This window comes from Monopterus albus, unplaced genomic scaffold (genome assembly GCF_001952655.1).
Source record: "Monopterus albus unplaced genomic scaffold, M_albus_1.0 scaffold7.1, whole genome shotgun sequence".
In the NCBI taxonomy this organism is placed as follows: Eukaryota; Metazoa; Chordata; class Actinopteri; order Synbranchiformes; family Synbranchidae; genus Monopterus; species Monopterus albus.
In genome coordinates, this window is record NW_018127887.1 from 4,770,239 (window position 1) to 4,793,214 (window position 22,976).

At 39.2% G+C, this 22,976-nt stretch overlaps 1 long non-coding RNA gene across 1 annotated transcript; it reads right to left on the reverse strand.

The window, feature by feature from the left end:
* Positions 1–19,214: 19,214 nt before the first annotated feature.
* On the reverse strand, positions 19,215–21,692 carry LOC109974861 (uncharacterized). The gene is made up of 3 exons (XR_002277040.1): positions 21,227–21,692; positions 20,893–20,996; positions 19,215–19,288 (listed from the first exon to the last, which is right to left on the reverse strand). It is a non-coding gene; the product is annotated as an uncharacterized LOC109974861 (long non-coding RNA).
* Positions 21,693–22,976: the final 1,284 nt, after the last annotated feature.

Here is a 22,976-nt window from a genome sequence, read left to right on the forward strand (position 1 = left end):
AGTAACACTTTATAATAATTCTTTAATATATTACTTGTGTGGTGTAGAAGATAAGTATTTAAGAATGTAATTATGTACGAATGTTAACACTCTGTTATAATTCTTTAGTATATTACTTGTGTGGTGTAGAAGAGAATTATCTATGTAGAGATACTGCTTGCAAACCAATGATGGTAAGATGATGTCAGGGGGTAGGACTGGATAAGTCTGACTTCTTCCTACTCCATTCAAGCATGTACTTGGTATAAGCAAATTGATATTGGATTAGCATTTGTTGGATATATGTAAAATTATGTGTGTTGATATATCAACTGTCTTTACATGCTTGAAAGAATAAATAAATCAAGTCAAATCAAAAATCATGACAAAGTGCCTAGGAATCATTTCCTGAGTTTAGTATGGCAGAACATGACTGGCCTGTAAGAGCCTGACCTCAACCCCATACAACATTTTGATAAATTGGAAGAGCAACTATGACCCAGGCCTTATCACCCAACATCCCTCACTTGTGCTCTTGTGCTGAATGGGAACAAACGTCTGCTCTCAGGTCCCACAGCCACATAAAAAGCCTGCAGGCCGTTATATTAACGACTATGTTTTTGGATTGAGATGTTCAATAAAATGTGAGTGCAAGACTTTCTGAGAAAATGTCTATAATGCCTTACATACTGACCAAAAGAAAAAGACTACACAGATTCTTGTATTGTGAATACAAACTGCATGTACAGTTACAAAACATGAAGCATTAGTTTCTAGAGCATGTTAATGTTTTAATAAGACAAATGCTACTTACTTCACATCCAAGAACGAAAAACAGATTTCTAACTTCCTAATTCATGAAAGGTACTTTTGATGCAAATTATCTAAAATGCTGGGCATTTAATATTACACACTAAGGATAGAGCCATTTTTAATTCTATTCAGATACTGTACCTTAATTTCCTTCCTAATGACTTTGTCCTCATTTAAGCAAAGAATAGCTTCGTCTTGTCAAAGGGGGTTCTATTGTGAACCTAATAAAAGACACTAGCATCATAGTCATCAATTATTTTTCTCTTCTAGTCTCAGAAACCATGAATTTAGGGCATTTTATCTGGGACTTTTTAAAAAATATATATATATATAAAATTTTGTGATGAAGGAAATGTGTGATGTACAGTAATACTGAATTGTTGAACTGATTGCTAATTTTAATGTTTGCTGTTTGCTCGATAACATTTGCAATATTAACTGCAATAGCATATACTGCAATAATAGTAAAAACTTTTTATTATGCTTTCTACACATCGATTTTACCCTCCTTGTCCTGTCATTTTAAAATTATTTTCCTTACAAAAATACTATATGTAGTACCTTGTGAAATAACGTGTATAAAAAAACATAATACTTTACAATCATTAAGGAGAAAATGGTGACCTTCTGAGAATGCACATCTCTTGTCTGCACTTTAGTGATTTCTTCAAAAGCAGGGAAGTCTTACTTAAATAATGAATAACTGGCAAGATGTTTTCTGTCATTTGAGAAAGCAAGGGTTTGGAGTGGACTGCACTAGACTAGAGCACCGAGTGAGAAGCTGCTTTCATCACAACTCCTCATTCATACTATACATGAAATAAATTGTGAGAAAAGAAATTAATCAGCTTGAGCTACACTTTCAAGCCAAAACAAAATTCCACTTAAGCACACAGTAATACACATCAAACTGAAGTGAAGTACTATGATCAAGTCACATAATCAATCTATAGCTATACTGTAAATGTATTCATACACTCTCAGAAAGACAGTGAAGCAACTGCATCCACTGATTCTACTGCTCCAGATGTCCATCTGAGCTGCCACTATGATGCATATAACAAAGCAAAAATTGCATTGTTGAGACTGGACAGACCTGCGTTTTGTGAGGAAAAGAACACTAAGATGTTTATTAGATGTGTGCCCTGCAGGTCATCCTGACAAATAGGATTTTCCATAGCAGTCTGCAACACACTGATTGATACCACATTGCCTCTATATCAGTCTGTCAGGCACATCAAATCTGGTTTACTCTCAAGAGGGAAAAGTAAAAATTGACTAATGTATTGTTATTATTAATATCTTATTATTTTTTATCTTATTTAAGTTTTACAATACTCTTTGGGACAGTCATGCTTTTTGAACATGTTAGATTGGTCTAAAAGAATCACTTTGGTATTATAATGTTTTTACTAATACCCATGATGCTGTTCATGAAAAATCACACACACAGTATATGCAAACCCTGGAAGTGAGACTACAAACTCTTTTGGACCCAAGTCCCAGATATCTATCCTCACAGTGACTGAGGCATCTGGAAGCGGGAAGATAAAAGATAGAATTGAATGTGGATCCAAAATTCGCCACAGAAGGATGAGCTCTTACGTCGGCTCTCGACAGCGGACGGCTTGACACCAATGATCCTTTCTTCTCACAGAAATTTGAGCCCAGCTATATAATCCCCAGCTTCCAAAAGTTCAGGCCTTCATCTGTTGGTTACAAAACTGCAGAGCTGCACAGAGCTTGAACATGACATCCCAGTGCTGCTATGCTGATGCCTTTTTGATAGTCTTCAGAAAGGAGATAGCAGAGCTAAAGCACAGTATTAACTATGTTCTTTTGTGTGTGTAGGTGTGTGTGTGTGTGTGTGTTGCTCATTGCCCATGAGACAAATTTTAATAGCACTTTGTCAAGTACAGCTTTAAATATATCAATTAAAATCTGCTTTTAAATGGGATTGGTTCAGACTCAGTGAATTCAAGCAGTAACTCCTTTAATTCTGTAAAACACATTTCTATACTGTTGTCTGATGTTTTAATGGCCAAATCATTTCCTGTGTTTCACACCAGAAAGTGTGTTGTTTATATCTGTCAACTTAAGCTTTGAAAAAAATTCAATCAGGATGAGTGCCGATCATATGCTCACTCTTTCTTGTGTTTTCTTTTTAGTTGTTTAACCCTACCCTATCACCTCGTTAAACTAATTATTTGGTTCCCTGTCTAGGCTGCTCTCAGCTGGTATTTCAGTGCCTGACTGACCCGAGTCTCCTCCAAACCTACACCTCCACTGTTCATTATCCAGCCTACAGTGTGATGCATCTTGGGGTCTGGACCCATGAGATTCTTTTTGTATTACACTAATTATTTAGGACATTTTTTTTACCAATTAATCCATCTGACTGAAACAACAAAAGTGGAACCCTCACAGCTATTTTCATTAGAAATGAAAAATTATTATAAGTCTAGTCACATTTTCAGAAAGCTGGACCTAATCATAAGCAGTTTTATAGGTTTTGTACTGTATTATGGTTATTTTGTTAATTAAAAAGATTTACTAACCTTTTTTTTCTCTCTACTCTTCTATGAACATACATAAACATGTCCTGAGTTACCTGTAAACATTGAGACAATCTGATCTTTACATAACTAAGTGCCAACCTCTCTAATCCATCATCTTTTAAATTCAGTTCACTAGAAATTAGATAAAGATGAAGAGAAAACCCAGTAAAAAAAGATTTCAAGTCCCAATATAATTGATGCACTACTCACATTAGAAATATTGATCCTCACTATTGAGTAGACTGGTCTGGCTAACTGGGCCATGTGACAAGGACACCTTTACCAGATTTGAGTGTTGGAGCTCTGGGCTCAGCCCAAAGCACTTCTATTTTTACTAACAGAATATGTCTGGCATCTAAATAAGTTTGTCTCTTCTACACAGTGACTAAAAACAAATAATCTAATTATTCACTGATTTTTTAAAGCATCATTTTCTGAGCTGTCAGTCAACAGGTAATGATTTTTCCCTGAAATGGATATCTTGCACAATAACTCTACAATTACAAATGAGCAGCCTGTAAGTGCCTTTCTGAGGGTATAATGCAGAATGAAAGAGATATGTGGAATTCTATTATGAGTCTTACTACCATTTTCTGCACAGCCATTGACTTTTCTGAAGGCCAGGGTGACAGCCATTATAGATGGGGGAACCAATTACTTCTTCCACACTATGCAATATTTATGAAACACTTAGCCAATGGTCTGCAGGTTAATATTTCATTCACAGATAAGACAGAAACTTACACTCAGAACAGAGCTTGAAAGAGAACTGCTTTAGGTACCTCATACTGTGAGCAGCATATCCTGGGTTGTTTCAGTGTTACCAGGCCCCCTGCATCTTAATGATATCAATTAATGAAGAACCTTTTTAGCACATGCTAAATGTGTGATGGGTGGAGTCTACTGCATACTGTGTGTGTGGTTAAAAGACTGAGGCTAGTGAAGGGACATTGATCAAGTTCCCCTTTTTTCTACGGCCTTAGGCAAAAAGAAGGAGCTCAGATTAGTTACTCAATAAACAATCTGTCAGAGCCGAGGTCATTTGCAACAGTAATTAGACTTTTCTAGGGGTGGACTGACAGAAATGGATAAATTGCTTTTGTACAGCCAACGTCTTCACTGTTGTTCAATTATAATTCTTATCTTTCCTTTCACTTGGTATATTTTATAATGATGGCATTCAGCAGTTATGAGCTATTAAAATATTTGTGGTCCGGTATAAAGTCCCCATAACCTGCTTCTTGACATTCATGTTCAAGCACAAAGCCACTGTGGCACAATACCAACCAGCCTGTACACATGCAACTTATAAGAGTATTTTACTATTACATTTATAAATTGTGTTGGTTAAAAAGTCTCTTTTCTGTAATCCCAGAGGCTCCTGAACATGTGAAGTACTCAAGAAGAATATTCTTTTTATTCAAGTGGAAAAAAAAGACAAAAAGCACAAAATTTTTTTGTAATATTACCTAGTCTTTCTGCTGTTGTCCGCTACTGGCCAAGGAAAAAAGTCATATACCTTTTCATCTTATAGTCTTCTAATACTTATTTTTTAACTAAAATGTACATTTTTATTCTCTCAGTGGTGTGTCAGTTTTTCCACATGATATCAAAAATTAAACCAAATATCAATATTTTTTAGGCTAGAGGTTGCAGCATCATGACAACAGTAGATGCAATACAGAATTCCCTTTTGGGATCGTTAAAAGCCCTATTAGTGGAAGCAAACTGCCCCTAGTGACAGCATTTGCAAGTAATCAGTTAATCAATCAACCAATTATAACCACATCTCACTATTTGGCAGCTGTTGATGTGTTTTATAAGTGGTGATATTCATTCTAGGTTGCCATTTATATCTGCTGCACCCCCAGAGTAAAATATGAAGCTACACTCTACTCATCACCCTCTGAATTCACAACTATTCCAATTTTAGTGCTCAGCTGATGATAATAAGTTCAGTAGAAACATACATGTGGAGGCAATACCACTGTGATGGCTTAACCATTGCTGCAGTGTAATGCAGCTGCCTGCTGCACTCTGCCAATTCACAGAGGGCTTTATTTTAATGTATGAATATTTGTTATAATTAACACTCAAGCTGGTTGGTGGATACAAATATCTCTCATCAGAAAACATCTCAAGCCACCTTCTGCAAGGAGGAATTACATGATAGCGTAGCATTATCATTTGGGTGGAGAGAGGGCTACAAATATGAGCACTATGTCTGTGTACTTGCAAATACTAAGTACCGATGCAAATAGTTAATAATAATGCAGTTTTTCTACTATAAAAACTGTAATTCCTATACAACTGCAATGACTTTAGAGATTGTTTTTATATGATTAAGTAAAATATTTTTTGTCCACTGCCTAATGACCTTACTCAACCAGCGTGAGGTCAACGCCATGTTGCTGTTAAGTGGTATCGGTGAGTTGTATCTGGACGGAGTTTTCCCAACAGCCCTGTTTTCAGTGACCAAAAACGCCATTTGTGTTTGGTCCAAATGCCAAAACACAAATACACACCTGTGTATATGTGGACTGGGCCTAAAGAAGACATACAGTATACAGTAAAATGTAAGTTTGAATGACTTCAGCAGATGTATCAGATATCTGATAAAGACACATTTTGAAAGTGAAACACCACACTGACAACGTGAATGATAAATCTACTTGACCATGAAGCCTAACATTCCTTATAGATAAAAATCCACTTTCTTTGTCCATATAGATATACAGCATAACAGATGTGACAAAAAGTCAACAACTAAGATGAGGACCCTTCTTCAAGCTATAAAAAAATATTTCCAGGCTGATCTTACCACGCTGACACAGCAAAGCTTTTCACATTTGAAAAGATGTGACCTCATATCTCACTCCAGCCAAACATCCCTTTCTTCTCTAAATCCCACAGAAAAAAAGAATACATAAAAGGTTTTATTTTGTGTCAAAATAAGTAAAATGTTAGAGGTACACTGAATTAAATTATATCTAATATTTGGAGTTGTTTGTTTCCATAAACTAATGTCACCTGCTGTCGTCTCCATCTGTGCACAATGGAAAATCAATGGTCTGTCTTTTAATGCTCAGCAAGCAACTATATAACAAAAGCATTGTCTTTCTACTTCTCCAAGGCTGACAGTGCAGGACAAAGTGTCAACTAAAATTCAATGTTGTACTTCACCTCGGTTTCTATGATATAATACTTTCTCATCAATCAAAGCTTTTCTGTCTTCTCCCATAGTAGCTGCCCTCTAATGGAAACAGAGTAAGACGAACACAGATCAGCACTGTTTTGGGGACAAATTAACAGTAATTACAGACTATTGTGAAAACTATGGTGTTAAGTGGCTTCCCAGTAAGCATATACAACGGGAACATTACTGTGGGAAAACAAACTGCCCAGTGATTTTATAAGCCCATTAAAACGTGAAATCCATTTTAACCAACATACTTATCAAACCATGACCAACATGGACCAGCATAATCCAGCTTGTACAGCATATAGGACTGAAATGATTCTCAATATAATTTGCATCATCTTGAGAAATATCACAATTAAAGGGGCAGTTCCAAATTTATGATTTCATAATGTTCGTTTTCTAAACATCCAGTTCATATCAGCTAATGTGTAAGACAGAATTATAAAACCTCTACTAAAATTCCTGGTGTGCTGAAAGAGAATCATTTGATGCAACTTTTTTGGCTGATTCAACAGGCAATAGCAGCATTTACACTGTAGTATTACCCACTGCAACATGAGGCATATCTAGTACTTAATACTCTAAAATACACAGTTTACAGATATTCAGTCTGCAAGACTTTTACAGCTTTAAAGTTTCCCCTCAAGAGATTCATGCATCCTACGAGTCTTCACAGATGGGGAACTTTTCCGCCAGACTTATTATTCGTTGCAGCTTTGGCCAAAGGAAAATTAATTCCTCACATGAAGATATTTGCAAAGGCATGAAAGCGATCTCATTTTCCCTAATCTCAATAGCAGGGGCAAAGAGAAAGCCAGTCTTACATCAAAGGGTTGTGTTTGTTTGCTTGGCCACTTGCGGTCACTTTGATTAGGTCCACATCAACCCCTGGTGGGATCTGTTCTTACTTGTGTGGTCCTGACATTTCTTTGCTTGTCTGAAAGATCCTGTTTACAGTGTTGTGGACACAACTCTACTTAAAATTGACTTAATTTGTTGTAACAAACATCTTCTTAAACAATATAATTCTTCTTTTTATTAATTGGACTTGGCGACTGTATATAATTCTGCAAAATCCCAAATTACAATGAAGGATTTCTGACCAACAGCAGTATGCTCCAGCACCAATATCTGCATACTGCAACCACAGAATGGTTACATTTAAGGAAATGTCGGTGAAAAGGCAAATATTACTTACTGGTCAGTGGAGTCTATACTTTAGTAAACATAGTTTTGTTTTTGGACATGCTATCAACACCTGTTGTTCTGAAAGAGACATTCTGAGCACATCTTTCTGCATTTGCTAATAATTAATCATCTGTGGAGCAAAAAAGCTAATCTGAGGTCCAAGAACAGTTATGAATAAATATTTATAGTCACAAATTGAAAATAGCACTACTTTGGACCACAGTAGTCGAAACATTTCCAAGGCCATAAATCATTTTAAAACCTCACTCTCAATAAAACTCTTGATTTATATATTGTGCAGTAAATTCTCTACAAAATAGCTTCTGAAATTGCATTTTGCAATTTAACAAGAATCTCAATCATCACTGTCCCATCTCGTCACTAAAGCATATTCATCACTGACAGCATAATAATGTTCCATCCACAATTTAAATGGTGACAGAGTAACTCTGCTCAAATATTTATTATACTATATTATCAAATTATGCTCAGAAGTTAAAGCTTTGTTTTCTTTTCCCTTTTTCCACTCTCATTGCAATCTGAGATACCCAGTGGCATAAAATGCCATTAACTTTGGTGCTTTGCTGCTGGCTGTCTGACTGATACCATATATTTAACTCCTCTGTTCAAGCCAAGTCGCCCCTCTCTCTCTCTCTCTCATTCATTCAGTCACACACAGGCTCTCTCCCTCGTTCACACATAGGCACAGGGCTCCCTCATGCCATCTTTGAGAGAGAATGGGTAATTATATAAACAGCTTTCAACAAGGAAGGGATTACCTCCCAGAGAAAGTGATGCTGCATAATACTGGCACATTTCTATCCCATGCTGAAAAATGGGTTCATCGTGAGCATGCCATGAAAAGAGCAGTGAGCCAGGAAGAACAGGAAGCGCTGGGGAGTCATATTAGGTATGAACAACTTTGTTCCTACTGCACCGTTCATGTTGCAGAGAACTGATTCATCTTAGCAATCACACTGCCCCTGCCACAGTTATCCTAAAAAGTTTTGTGACTGCTTTGCTGACTATATAGACACTGGTGTTTCACATTTCCAGAAGAAAGTACACCTGCCTCTGATGTTAAAGTACTCAGAAGTTAGTCTTAGGAAGACTCAAGCACAGGGAACAAATATAATGAGAACAGTGAGAATCCACTGTCTGTCACAGCTATCCTAAGAATACCAGATACCTACACTTGCATGTTGCCACCTTGTGCCGTCATGTAATTGTTACTTTTAATTTGCATTTAATTGCTTAATCTAATTTGCATTCTGTTTTATCTGTATATGCATTTTAATGTTTTTATCCGTGTGCATTGTGTTAAACACTTTGAATTGCTTTTGTGTATGAAAATGTGCAATATAAAGAAACGTGCTGACATTACATTTAACAAATGCTGAAGTGATGGTGTGTCAGAGAGGTTTTCATGACCACCAGTTACAAGTGCCTGCTTTAGATGTAAAGATGCCAGATAAACTGCACCTGCAACTATTGTGTCCTCCCAGACTACTGTATGATTCAGTACATTCAGTGTGAATTTGACATTCATGTTTAGAATGATGTCTTTAGGATCTTGGAGGCTGACATGCATAAATTTGCTTCAATTTTTTTGTTAGCTGGGAAAAAGTACAGAACTGCTTCTCAGACATTAAGCAGTTCCTGCAGTGTAAACATTTATGCATATAATCTTCAAGGTAACCAAGAGTATAACAATAGGTTCCTCCGAGAACAGACACTGTGTATTGTTGACAAAAAAAGCTGTCCAACATAGCAGCAGTAACCAAAGTCGTGTGCTTCTTACGGAAGCATTATAATCACCTTTTAAATGTTTCACAGTAGGTGATCATTTCAATTACTGAAGATGCCATAAAGATCTGTAGTGTTGGGATCAGTGTCAAATGTAGCTGTCAGATGAAGCCTGTGCATGCAATAAAAACTGCAGCTCAACCATCAAAATGTTAAATCACAAACCACAATAAGCTGTTTATGAGAGTGTGATGGCCGCTTCTTAAAGTCAGAGTTATGTCACTAAAAGCCACAGCAATAGCTGAAGATACAATCTTTCATTAAACACAATGTCAGGCCCCTCTTTGCTGTTCATGAAAGGCCATGTCAATGGCTAATCCACCATTATAGAAATCATTTGATGCCTGATAACTTCACAAGTAATTCCCCGCTTGTGTGTAGGAGGGACTCGAAAGAACAATCTGATAGTCACCCAATCAAAGGTCCAAAAAATACTAATGCGTTTAGCAGTGGTGACACTTTGTGGAAAAACAAGGCACAGAAGCAGGCAGATCTAATTCCTGTTCTCTTCCCTTAGCAATTCTTCAATTTAATTGTCAGCTATCATCTCAGCTGCACAAACCAACTACTGAAGTCAAAGAGGAAACAAATCAAGGATAGATTTACAGCCGTGGATCTCAACCATCCAATGTTATTTTGCCCCACAGCCAACCTTTGTGATATCAAAGAAAAGCATGATGAAATGCCACCAAATGACACACAATCAATCAAACCAAAGAGAAATGTTACAAAATTACTCACAGAAACATATCCACTAACTAATCCTCTGCAACAAGCAGGTGAGTAACCACTGTGGTTCTCTTTTTCTCTCTTCTGTCTATAGTTTAATTGTAAGTTTGCGGTGTTTTCTTTCAAGATTTATTCAAACTGTTTATTGCTAAGCACAATGTGGGGCTTTAAAGTTCATACAAGCTTCTTAAATTGTGGCTGTTGTTTGTGTGAGCCAGATTTCATTATTCTCTCAGTGAATGCAGTAGCCTATTTGTCTTTGACAGGTGCCAAGTGAGTACCTAACACTAAGAACAGCCAAACAGATTACACCTGCACTTTAAAGACAATACAGATGAATGAAGGCATTCTCTCTTTTTCAAGGCAACAAATCGAAAACAACACAAATAACCACATGACATAAATAAAACATCACTACAAGGCTTTCAGAGATGTTGAATATCTAAATGTTCTGCTCTCTATGGTCAATCTCTCACCACTTCAGCAAATATCTATGTACAATACTGAATGTTATTTTGATTACAAACACACTATGGATGTTATTCACCATAATACAGCCTACAGAAAAATATGCTTTTGGCAAAACAAATCTCGCTTATGTGGATGTTTGTCAGACATTTTATAATGCAGGGACCGTTGTGAATAGTCAAACAGTCACTCAGACTTGTACAGGCATCCGTGGGGCATCTGTCCTGCCCTGCTGGAGTGTCCTTGAGCAAGATTCAGAATCTCAACCAGCTCCAGGGAGGCTGTATTGCAGCTGTACAGGACCTCTGACCTCCTAGTGGGAGGAAGTAACACAAAAGAGGTTTTTTAGGGGGGGTTCAGCTGAGTACCAAAAAGAGCCTGGGGAAATACTCTGAAACATCAGAATACCAAATATCTCACACACAGCATGAGGAAGTAAGCTGAATAGCCTTGGCAATCTCCTGGAGTTGTAGCTATCAGTCTGGGAGTTATGTATGAGATGGGACAGGTGAACCTCTATTGACTTCACTTACACAAGGCCAGCTGCTTGTGCAGGTGTCTGCTGTATGAATGGCAAATCAGATCAATCTTTCTTCCCTTATCAAATCTAAATACCCTGATACACAGGGCATACACAGCATAGTCATTAATCAGAAATGTATACTGTGAATGCATATTTTAAATACCCTAGGAAACAAATGTGCTATTAGATTTGACCATAAGCGTTCATATTTTTCCAGCAACCAGACTAACACAAACGTTGACTAGGAGGCACAGCTCAATTTGTGTGCTGCTCTAACTTACACATGACCTCAATGGAGAATTAATTAAAACCCTAATTAAGTCCGCACAATGGGCATTATGAACAGAGTGCTTAGAATACAACAGTATTGGGTCGCTGGGTGCAGAAGTAGGGCATTAGTATTTATGCAGCTCCACAAAAACAAAACAAATGCCATGTCACTAGAAATGAAGTAAAGAAATTACATTTTTCTTAAAGGGCTACACAACTAACCCAGCTAACTTACCATTTGTAACTAAAAAAAAGAGAGATAAGAGAGAAAGAGGGGGTCACAGAAGCAGACACAACAGTAAGGATGGCACAGCAAAACAGACAATATTACTGTGTGAAGCCATCGCCCCGGTTGGGAAGTCTGTAAGTCGCACTCCTGCAAAAGTGGTGAAGATACCATATGGAGGCCATGAAAGTTTAAATCAGTCAGCTTCGGCTGCTTGCGTTCTTTCTTACAAACTTTGGATGCCTGTGGAGAATGTTGATAGTAAAGGCATCATTAGGAAAGTTAGACAGGCACAGCAGTCTGCTCCTTTTCACTAACACACATCTATGCTCACCATAATTGCTGCTCTCTATTAAACTGAATGTGAACATGGGGATTGTACATCAGTGAAAAAAACCCCATTGCTTTATCATACAGTCATTTAATGAATGCAAACAGTAATACATATGATTTCACAAATGACATCAGACAACATGTCATTCAAACTTTGAGCATAACCCAACCCTTAGCATCAAGCAGGTATGGTACCATACTCATCTCTAATTGGAAAGTTACTGTCTACCAATGCCACTCTACTGACCACAAAGAAAGAGTATGTTTCCTGAGTGATGTGTTTCCAAGCACTGTTTTCTTTTACTAACCCAAGTGAGGGCAGCTCTTTATTGTAATAACTTGCTGAATCATCAAGCTGCTGACAATTGATGTCTCTTCAATTTCTGATTTTCAGTAATTGAGCTGGAGAAGAAAACAGCTCAGCATCATGCTCCTGAGAGGATCAAAACAAGCATGAGTTGTTATTTCCAGGTTGTTGCTCCTGTGTGTCAACAACTTGAATCTTTCACAGCCTTGCCGGGTCACAACACCAGAAGACTTTTGAGTCTTGAATTGCAGTGAGAGAGCCAGAGGGTTTTATCTGGAGGTTCCACTGGCAGCCTGTTGTGCCTGGTTTTGACTGTATGAATAGAAGCCCAAGCCAATATTACAATGGCACTCTGAAAAGGTGCAAGTTTCATAACAGCCAAAACCTTTAGCATCTGCTCTGATTTTCTCCAAGGGCAGTGCAGATACTGGGTTTTCTGCTCAGCTTGTGTTGCTGCCTAAGCAACCTGATGATTTTGCATAAAAGAAGTAGAAGTCCAAGCCTCTCCAGAAGGCCAGCATGAGGCCAGAGTGAGCCATTAAATATCAGCCAACATTTGGCCTTGTGGAACCTTACAAGGCCTTGATCCAAATCCAAACTGACACCTCATAAACAGGATGTCAAAAGGTTTTACCTTGATTTTGTCTGTCATTTTGTCCATCTGTCTCCAGCTCTTCTAGACCTCAGTCAATAAATTAATTACATCCTGTCAGTGAGGCTGGTTGATTTCTGGTCCTGTACACTCCCTCTTGGTGCTACTCGCTGTTCTTCAGACATCTGCTTTCACCAATATGGATGTTACTATATATTGTGCCTGATTTTGAGATGCCAAGAAAAAGCAAAAAAGGGGAGTTTCAACCAAGCTAGCATAATTAATCAGAGGATGTATACTGCATGTGTTGCAATCTTGCACACAATTGATTGACTCCCAAATTCTAAATTAGATGAATTCAATAAGGCCAGATGGCTCCACACCTGTCAGTTGCATCCACAGTTGACTGAATCTTTTCTTTAGTTATAATTTGTTGATTCGGTGGTAGGAGTTAAATGGGTAATAGCTATTTTCCTTTAGCTCTTTGCTTAACTAAGTACATTTCAACTGCCCATTAAAATGCAAATTGTTTCATTAATTGAGCACAGGGGTGTGCTAACTGCTGAATACAGCTATTGTATTTGCATAGGTAAATAAAGAAGCACCAGTTAGTGATCATAGCACACAGATTAACACACCTAAATGTTGTGCTACACTGGTTATTTATTTCAATTTTGATTTTGAATGACTTCACAAATAAAATATGAAAACAAAGACTAAGCATCTGCCTGCCAATGTTAAATGTCTTGTACTGAGATCAGCCGGTGTTTTTTACATCGCCGCACTTGTCACGGCTGAGAATTATATTTACCTAACTTGTGATGACAACATTTTAAAATTACACTTATATTTTAAAGCTGCTACTCAGCATAGGGCCCCTTTCCCTCTGCATCTGTGTGACCGTGTGTTGTGCATGTGACGTGTGTTCAAATTAGAAATAGTCTGGCAGTGTCCATAAGCCTGCCAGCTTCTTTGACCAGCTACACTTTACTATTTGCAGAAGACAAGGTCTTGTAATAAAGCAAAGGGATGCTAGGTCAGTTTTCCAAATTAGTTTCAGTGTGACCAAATGTATACTTTTAAAGATACTGACAATATTTATTTTACATCACTGTTTCAAACATGTATTAAAAATAAAATTAAACTTATGACTTTCTCACTAAAGCTGCTGAATTTGATTGACATTTAGTGACCTAAAAGTAATGACATTTTTGGCCTGTTAACTCCATTTGAATGTAGATAATATAAATAGCAACATCATTTCTGTAAATCATGTTCCTTGCTAATGTTAACAAGGGGTATTGTGAAGATTTCAGTGCTCGGCTGCAGTCAGAGTCGTGTGCAGACAGATACGTAGGGTAAACATTTGATACTGAAAGATTTCAGTGTAGAATGATGCATCTTTTTCAGAAAAATGGGTTCCAGCAACTACTGTACATTCCAAATGATTTTCAGGGTTAAACTTATACTAAACAAACAAAGTTCCACTGAGATATTTGACTCAATTAATTAAAGTTAATTAACTATGTAATGTGAAAGTGGTCACTCATTATAACAAATCTAATGAGAATAAAATCTGCAACCGCTGTGCTTTTTAATCCAGTGGCAATGATCCAGGACCCACATTTCCTGACTGCGCCTCTTGGACTGTGTGTGAGCTTGTTTAACTTTGATCAGCATCGTTCCAACTCTTATTTTATTCACATAATTAATTATAGAATTCATTTTAGAATGTGTTTTCTATTAACAAAACTACTGAATATAGCATTCACTAAAGAAAACAAGCTTAACTTTACACAAACCATAAATTGTTCTAATGAGAACATGGTGTTAGAGGGCCATTTATGCAACTCTCAGAATTTCTTTTCTGGTCTTTAACCTGTAAGGCCATTAACCAAGCATTTAGCACTTAGAGAACAACAGATTCACCACTTTTGGTACTTGTACTGGTTTCCATCTGGTTCCCCTCCAAAATAAGCCCTTCTACACTAAGTGCTGCCAAGCCCACATACTTTCCATCCAAAAGCTATGGGACTGGGGGTGGTGGTGGGTGGGGTGACTACTTCTTCGTTGGGAGCAGTGACTTTCAGGAGGAAAGGTTTTTAAGATACCTTTTAGATATGCGAGTAGGAGGACAATCCCAACTGTGAACATGACCAGATTTTAAGAATGTTATTTTCAATTGCACCTCAGGGAATACCTCTTTAAGAAGCTGACATCTTGGAAGAGCACACTAAAATACTGAGCCACGGCTTTACAATAGCCTGAGTAGAATTAGAAACAGGCAGGCAGCAGGCACCGAGGTGGTAGAGAGGAGCCTTCCATCAACTAAGAGTAGGATTGGAGAGGAGGGGCAGAGTGATGGTGGTGATTGTAAGGAATGCCAAGTGAGAGGCTTTAGATTCTGCCGCCATCTCACTCACCAGCATGGTATCAAAGTCTTCGCTGTTGATATCACACATGAATTGTAATAGCGCTGTCAAGCTGACATCTTCCATTCAAGAGAAAATGATAGAGACATTATAAAGCTATTAGTAACTCTACAGGTGAAACTCAGGCCCACCAACTCACTGCACACACAACCTGTAGCATCATGGAGAACACAGAAACAGCTGGCTGAAATAACTGCTAGGTTGTTTTTACTCACAGGCAAGACTTCCTACCATGGCTTGTTTATCAGACCTGGGTCAGTTACTATTTTCCACCACAGGAACTTAACGAGCTGTACCCTGGAGTTTGCATACCAGTAATTCAGCAACTTGGAGTGATGTGGCCTGTTCTGCTTTGCTCACAATGCTCATTAATCATGCATGCAACGAAATCTGCCAGTAATGGAGACTATATGAGCAGTTTATCAAAAAACTGTTGAACATGCAGAACAAGCTTGCAGAAATGTGATGTCTTTGTTGCATTGTCCATGGTCAGCTCAATGAACTCCCCATTTTACCTGTATACCAGTGTGTGTATGGTCCCATACTCTGCATATAATGCCATATTTGCCATGTTTACACATGATGATGCTGCTGTTTAACCAATCAGGGGCTACAGCCCTGCAAGCACCCACACCGTCCCCTGTGTGTTCCTGGAGCTTGATTTTGTACTACATCTTGAGATGTGCATATATTTAGCTCCAATAAGTCGTTTCTAAACTACAAAGAGGGCAGTGGAAACAAAAGCAGAACCCAGGACAAGGGGTACAAGCTCTGTTTTGGGTCAGTAGTTTCCTACAGTGGAAAAGGCCTGTGATTTATTTTCTTGTATTACTTTACTACTTGGAGACATTCTGTTGGTTTCCTTATGCCAAAAACATTTTGCAATGTTACAGACTAAAGCAGATGAATGCCAACAATGGTGATACCTCTCAGACAGAGGGTTTTAGCTCTATGACAGACATTTTCATTAAGTCACCATGCTTTAATTCTTGCCACCTCTTGATAAGCCATAGCTGGCGCCTCTGTCAAGCATTATTACTCAGGCATTTATGTTCATGTCTAAGTGTTTTGAGGCAGTTTAGCAAACCCTTGTCTGCCTGATGTCTGTGTTTGGATAACGGCATGCGATAAATGTCAGCTGCAGGATTAGTTATCTGTGGCTTGTGCTGAATAAATTATCTCAGTGCACCAGTGTCTTTACACCTGTGGGGCCCTGGCTGCTACTTCCTTTTCCTTGAATCAAAGAGATGATTTGGTAAATTCCAGTTACAATCAAGTGTAACACTATTTTCTGTGAATTCACAGTTTTGTAGATGCTGATGTCATTGATTGATTTACATCAAGCCTTCACTATATGTTCAAGTTGTATCCTTTGTTACAATAGATTCTACTAGGTTGTTAAAGCTGGGTTATTAACTGGATATTTAAGTACATGAAATTTCAGACATGAAAACTAGATACAGTATATTCGTGTTGTTCTGTCGCCACCTTGAATGTTAGTTCCAAGTGCCAGAGGTAATACACACCAGGAGTATATGACACACATCAAAACACATGCTCCATTGATTTTCTATACAAACCCACACAAGACTCACATCAACATGTCAGGACACATCATTGTTCTCTCTCCCCAATGTCAACAATTCTTCAATACCCTAGAAAATTACCACTTTTATGAAGGTTACACATCCCCTTGACTGCTGCTTCTGTCTTTATGGAAGACATGGGCAACAAACATAACCGTTTCACACAGTTAATATTTATTGTGTGGATGCTGTGAAGCATCCACACTATGTTATCCTGTTCTTTATTGTGTGGATGCGAAGCACCCACACTATGTTATCCTATTCATTATTATTATTATTATTAATATTATTATTCTGGTTTCCCCCACTGTTTTTTGGCAAGTAATAACTCCAGCATACTTACAGCTAGAACAACCATTAAGGTGTCAAAATATTCAACTTTTCAAGGACATGTGTGCTTGTCCACAGATTTTTTTGTAACATTTATAGTTTTTAATAAATTCAGCTTTTTGCACAAAAATTTCCCCATTGAAAATGAATGGGACACAGTTTGAACCTTAATATCTCCGGCATACCTTGGGCTAGAAATGCCATTTCAACTCTGTTCAACTCGTGAGACGTTCAGCTACCAATGGTGCAACAATCATCTTGATATCTTGTACAGTTAGTTTATAATCAACATTTATATTTTGTGTATTTCTCCATAGGAATGAATGGTGTTATGTTAAGCCTATGGCACGCTCTCGGTCACGTGACTCCCCGCTGTAGCAGGTCTCTATGTGCTTTTCCTCTTCCTCATTGCCGTTTTTGTGCTCCTATTATGCCATTCTTAAGCTTTATACACATATAATACATGAAACTCGTAGAGAACATTGTCATGAATCCAGCTGTGTAATTGTCATTGCGAAGGGGTGGACGGTATTTGCGTAAGTCGCACATTCCGGCGCGTACCGTCTCACTGCTCCTTAGGCTTGCAGTCAAACAAATACGCTGGAAGGAAAACGTCTGGGTAATTATAAATTGCCACGGTTCCTTCAATTTGTTTAATATCTTGACATAATACAACAGTGGAATAACACAACAGAGCGCTGTATATATTAAACTTAGCTGTCGTACCACGCTAGGCCAGAAACAAAAGTGTATATATTAAACTTAATGCAGATGTCACATTTGCTAATCGCCGCGCCTCTCGCTCCGTCTCTCCCTGCAGACGCTCCCAGCAGACGCTCACAGCTGATTCTCATCAGCTTTATATGTAGCGGCTCAGAGGCGCTGGCACTGCCAGTCCACCTCATCCTGCTAGCAGCTTGGCAGCAGAAAACGTTACGATCTACTGTTTATGTCTTCACTACAACGATCGCTACCAAAATGCAGTACAATTCTGTCTCACAGATGCAGTTGGTATCTGTTAACTGCTGTTAACTACTTAAATATATATCACACTAAATAGTTAGACATTATGATCTTATGAACCTTAGCTTCAAGAATTTTTTTCTAATTGAACCTTTTTAAATTTTAAAATGTGAAATTTGTACACAGTTTAAAAACAAATTTTATCAACAGAGTTATTACAGTTTTTATTATTTACAATATTGTTGAGTCATACCATTTTAAAGCTTTTCACATTGTAGTTACACCTGGGTTAATATCTCATTAGTTCACAGTTTCAGACAGACCATCAAGATCACCATGGGGAAATTTGTGTCTCAGTCAAATCATAGTGATGTTGATATTGTGAAGACTGCTCTGAAAATTCAGAGCATAGTTTTCACAATGTGAAATTTTGCTATTTCAGGTATTGTTACAATATATGGCTGCTGTGTAATCCAAAGGTTGACATTATCCCAAGGATAAAACACACAAATGTGAAAAGCCTTTTACATAACTACCAGCTGACACTCCACCCTGATGAAAACTATTTTAAAAACTGGTCATCTCCTCTGGGTTAATTACTTAATTTTCATGTTAGCTAGACTAACATTTTCTATGTCTATTTTCTTTACCTGTTAATTAAAAAAAGACAGGCAGAATGGATCAAATGAAAATAAAAGGAATGAACTGTTATAAAACTGTTTGGATAGAGATTAAAGTCAGGAGTGTTAGGGTAGCTCAAACACAGAGATGAGCGAGCGAAAAGAAGACGGACCCAGGTAGCTGGCTTCGGTGCAAGCAGTGACATACTTTCAATGTTTTCTGTCCCTCTGTTGTATGTTGAATCTATCCATCAGGACAAACCAACATTGTTATAAGAAAGCACAATATATGGTGGATGACAATGGACCGGGCTGCGAACGCTGGGATCACTCCTGGACTGGTCGAGGTAGAGGTGATGATGGCTGAGGAGACAGGAGCATAAATAGACAGTTAAAGGAGACTGTGCATGGACCTGTAAGGCGGAGGCTAGTAGGACTGCGAAGATCCAGGGTCCAGAGGAGAGATCTGTAGAGGAGGAGAAAAAGAACAGCGGGACAAAAAGGTAACACGAATGAACAAAGATAACTGGCGTACTTAGCACAAAGAAGACAACGAACATAGGGGCCTGAAGACAGAGACTGAACTAGCAAGGGAGTGAACAGTGAGCAGCGTATAAGTAGGGAGGAAACTAATGAGTCGATAATCAGGGGAGTGGGGCAGGTGTGTCGGATAGTGTAATCAGTCTAAGGAAGCAGACTAGAGTGAGGAAAGGAAGAGAGGCAGGTGCAGCCGGGCAAACCTGACAAAGAGTAAAGTGATTTAAAGTCAAACAAATTGTCTTTTTCTACTGGAAAGTATTAATTTTGTGCATGAGCTTGTAATGTTTTCTGTCCTTCTGTTGTATGTTGAATCTGTCCATCAGGACAAACCAACATTGTTATAAGAAAGCACAATATATGTATGAGGATGCAAAATGTTTACAGAGCACTTTGATGCTGCACAAAGCAGGCATTGACACTGTGAATGTGATAACTGGTCCACAGCTGTGTTCCCCTGTAGCACTGTAACTGATGATTTGCTTGAAGATCAACAGGGATTGGCTCTACTGAACTGAATGCTGTCGAGCAATGGATTTGCACATGGTGATGTGGAGATAGTATCTTCTTCTTCTTCTTTCGGCTGTTCCCGTTAGGGGTTGCCACAGTTAATCATCTGTTTCCACCTAACTCTATCCTCGGCATCCTCTACTCTTACCCTAATTAACTTCATGTCCTCTTTTAGCACATCCATATATCTCCTCTTTGGGCCTTCCTCTTGACTTCTTGCCTGGCAGCTCCATCTCAAACATCCTTCTACCAATATAACCACTATCCCTCCTCTGCACATGTCTAAACCATCTCAATCTGGCCTCTCTGACCTTGTCCCCAAAACAGCCGACCTGAGCTGTCCCTCTGATGTGCTCATTCCTAATCCTGTCCATCCTGGTCCCTCCTAAAGAGAACCTCAACATCCTCATCTCTGCTACCTCCATCTCTGCCTCTTGTCTTTTCCTCACTGCTACAGTCTCTAACCCATACAGCATAGCTGGTCTCACTACTGTCTTGTACACCTTTCCTTTGATTCTTGCTGACACTCTTCTGTCACACAACACTCCTGACACCTTTCTCCACCCACTCCAACCTGCCTGCACTCACCTCTTCACGTTGCACTTCCCTCCCTCTCGTTCATGCACATGTATTCTGTCTTACCACAACTGGCTTTCATTCCTCTTCTTTCCAGAGCAGACCTCCACCTTTCCAGGTGTTCCTCCACCTGCTCTCTGCTCTCACCACAGATCACAATGTCATCCGCAAACATCATTGTCCACGGAGATTCCTGTCTGACCTCACCTGTCAACCTGTCCATCACCATAGCAGATGTGGAGATAGTATAATGGAGGTAATTCTGACAAGAGAAAACAAAAAGAATATATAAACTGGACTCCATGAAACAAAATATGTTAGAACTTTGAACAGTAATTGTATACCTTGAGCACTGCTGGAAGGTAGGAAACCCTTTTGTAGTCCAATACCACTTCAAAAAGACACATTTTGGATAGCTCCACTATAAAGTGGAGGGGTCACATAGCACCTGAACAATAAAATTAATGTAAATATCACTATAGTTGTACTATAAAAGACAGAACAGATCAATAATAGTGTTGAATCTATTGAATGAATACAGTATGAATAGATAAATAAACACAATTAAAGCTAAAAACTGTTACGGTTCGGCATAGCTCGACTTCCCATATTTACGTTTCTGTTTACCTGTTCTCTCCCCACTCCTCTGTCACCGCTATTAGTCATTATTTTACTCACCTGTGCTCATTATCCCCCGGTCCTGTTCCCTGCTGTTCTGCCACGACAATCAGTCTCCATGCCATTCACCTGCTGTTCATTATCGCCCCATCCGGTCCTGTATTTATACACCTGTTTTCTGTTCACTCACTGCTGGTTCATACCCTTAGTATGTGTGCATGTCCTGCGATTACCTGGCTTCGACTACGTGTTCCGATCCTGCTCCATTCGTTTCTGTTTTGCTTCCGCAATTCATCAGCCCCATTTACTCTCCGCTCGGTCAGTCTGTATTCTTCGCCATTTATTGTTTTTCTGTCCTTTCGTACATAAGTCTTTAGCTCTGCGCTTTCTATTTCGTTTACCTGCTAGCGCTGCTCAATCCGTTAGCCCTGCTCTGACTACCAGCGCTGCTCCAACCGCTAGGGCTACCCTGACTACTAGCGCTTCAGATCCCAGCTTACCTGATATCCTGCTGTTGTCCTCCTGGTTCTCTGGTCTCCTGCTCGTCCCTCCTCCAGGTCCTCTGGTCTCCTGCTCGTCCCTCCTCCTGGTCCTCTCTGGTCTCCTGCTCGTCCCTCCTCCTGGTCCTCTCTGGTGTCCTGCTCGTGTCTCCTTGTGGTTCCTCCCTGGTGGTCTCCTCCTCGCCTCATCCTTGTGGTTCCTCCCTGGTCGTCTCCTCCCTGCCTGTCTTCCGGCCATCCAGCATTATTTGTGTTTTGTTTATTCCTGGTCCTCTCTGGTCTTCTGCTCGTCCCTCCTGCTGGTCCTCTGGTCTCCTGCTCGTGTCTCCTCGTGGTTCCTCCTCATCTCCTCCTCGTGGTTCCTCCCTGGTCATCTCCTCCCTGGGTGTCTCCTCCCTGGTCGTCTCCTCCTGGGTCTTGCCTGTCCTTGGTTGCTCCCTGCCTGTCTTCTGGTCATCCAGCATTATTTGTGTTTTGTTTAATAAACTGCTTTTTTCAGTTCCTCTCCTCTAGTCTGTATCTGCAACTGGGGTCTTCACCACGTTCACACGCAACAAAAACATTTTTACAATGAAAAAGTACTGATGAATGAAATTTGTAGCTAATACCATAAAAACAAAACTTTATAATAAGAATACCTTATTCTCTGTTCTGAAGAAACACGTGTCCCCAGTTGTGTCAGCATGAAGTCCCGGTTAGTGTGAGGATCTGCACCATTGCAGTGACAGAATGAAGGTCAGGTTAAACTTAACAATCGATCCAAGTGAGTAGGACCAGCAAGAAGTAGAACATTTCTCAAAATACTCCTTCCATCTTCTCTGCACACTCTCCTCACTTGTTAGCACCTTTCCATCTCTGTCTTTAATCGCCCTTATCTGTTGCACATCCTTCCCATCTTTATCTCTCTGTCTCGCTAATCTGTACAAGTCCTTCTCACCTTCCCTTGTGTCTAACCTGGCATACAGCTCATCATATGCTTTCTGTTTGGCCATTGCCACCTCCCTCTTCACTCTACGCTGCAATTTCTTGTAGTCCTGTCTACCGTCTTCAGTCCTTTCAACGTCCCACTTCTTTTTAGCTAGCCTCTTCGTCTGAATGCTGTCCTGTACTTCCTCGTTCCACCACCATGTTTCCTTATCTTCTTTCCTCCTTCCAGATGACACACCTAGCACCTTCCTACCTGTCTCCCTGATCACTTCTGATGTAGTTTCCCAGTCATCTGGAAGTTCTTCCTGACCACCCAAAGCCTGTCTCAACTTCTGTCTGAATTCCTCACAACATTCTTTCTTTTGCAACTTCCACCACTTGGT